Source organism: Lates calcarifer, linkage group LG21, assembly GCF_001640805.2.
Source record: "Lates calcarifer isolate ASB-BC8 linkage group LG21, TLL_Latcal_v3, whole genome shotgun sequence".
Lineage (NCBI taxonomy): Eukaryota > Metazoa > Chordata > Actinopteri > Centropomidae > Lates > Lates calcarifer.
In genome coordinates this window covers 27,959,770-27,961,734 of record NC_066853.1, presented here as the reverse complement: position 1 = coordinate 27,961,734, position 1,965 = coordinate 27,959,770, and positions in this window count along the sequence as shown.

The window sequence follows — 1,965 nt, the reverse complement described above, 5'->3', positions numbered from 1 at the left end:
TTCACGATATTGCAGCTAAAAATCCCCAGCGGTCCAAAAAGTATTCGCACCTTAGATCACAAGCACTCCACGGATGCTCCTTTTCTGTATCGGGAATGAATGTTCTTGCTATGGATGGGTATTAAAGTTATAGTCTGATTATTTGTCCATGGGTGTGTGAAGTTGTGTATGAAGCAGATGCAGATATGTTTGTCAAATAAAATCTATGAAAAAACATGTATAGAAAAGGCCCTATTTGTTTAATACTGTGTAGCTTTACTGTCCTATCTAATAAAGGCTAAAAGGCCAAAAAACTACAACAACCAGATTTAATGTAAATTTAGCTGAATTTCTTCCATCACATGCACAAATCATTTCTAGAATCCTGCTCACTACAGACTACGTCCAGTCAAGTAAGGTTTGATGATATTACTGGAGTAAATGTGTTTGATCTAATGTTTAAATCATACCCAGGACCTTGTTTTGGACTATGATGTTGATATTGAACATCTAATAGTCCTCCCACCGAAGTGATCCCTTCTGCCCTAATTTCAGGATAGTCTTAAAATGTATAAGAAAGCTCTCTGTAATGCCAGAGCTGCCTATTACTCATCATTAATAGTGGAAAATAAAAACAACCCCAGGTTTCTTTTCAGCACTGTAGACAGGCTGACAGAGAATCACAGCTCTATTCATCCATCTATTCCTATAACCCTCAGTAGTGATGATTTCATGAGCTTCTCTAATAATAACATTTTTACTATTAGAGACAAAATTCACCACCTTCTGTCCTCAACCTGCTCTGAGTTAAGTCAAAACACAGGGTCCCTAGAAACAGCTGTAAAATTTAATCTAGACTGTTTCTCTCCCATCAACCTCCACCAGCTCACTTCAACTATTTCTCCATCCAAACCTCCAACCTGTCTTTTAGACCCCATCCCAGCTAGGCTGCTTAAGGAAGCTTTACCCTTAATTAGCAACTCTGTACGGGATATGATTAACCTGTCCTTACTAACAGGCTATGTGCCACAATCTTAGAAAGTAGCTGTGATCAAACCTCTTGAAAAAACCTACTCTCAATCAGATATATTAGCTAACTATAGACCTATATCCAACCTCCCCTTTCTATCTAAGCTCCTCAAGAAAGCAGTCACAAAACAGGACAATAGTTCCTTTTCAGTCAGGATTTAGATTGCATCATAGCACAGAGACAGCTCTTGTGAAAGTTACTAATGACCACCTAATCGCATCAGACAACAGGCTTGTCTCTGTACTTGTCTTGTCAGATCTCAGTGCTGCTTTTGATACAATTGACCATCACATCCTTTTTCAGAGACTGGAGCATTTTACTGACATTAAAGGTACTGCACTAAACTGGTTTAAGTCCTATCTATCTGATAGACTTCAGTTTGTACATGTTAACAACAATTCGTCAATGTACACAAAAGTCAGACATGGAGTTCCACAAGGGTTGGTGCTTGGACCAATTCTATTCACCTTGTATATGCTTCCCTTGGGCAACATTATCAGGAATCACTCTATAAACTTCCATTGTTATGCAGATGATACGCAACCATATTTGTCAATGAAGCCTAATGAAACCAATCAATTAGCTAAACTTCAGGCATGCCTTAGGGACATTAAGACCTTAAGACACCAATTAAGACACTTTTCTTTTTTGATAAAGCTTATAAATAGGGCTGGTTCAGGCTTGCTTTATGCTCCTATAGGCCTAGACTGCCGGAGGATTTTCCATGATGCACTGAGCTTCTCTCTCTCCTTCTCTTTCTCTGTCTTTCAGTATGGATTCATATCCCATAAATACATGTTACTAACTCGATATGTTCCCTTTCCCGTGGGTTTGTGTTCTTTTGTCTCTTTCTCTCCTCTTCTGTCTCTTTCTGCAGGTACTTCTGGAGCCTCTGGAGCAGTAGAGTCTGATCTGTGATGACAAGTTTCCTGCTGCTCCTACAACTCCACTCAACA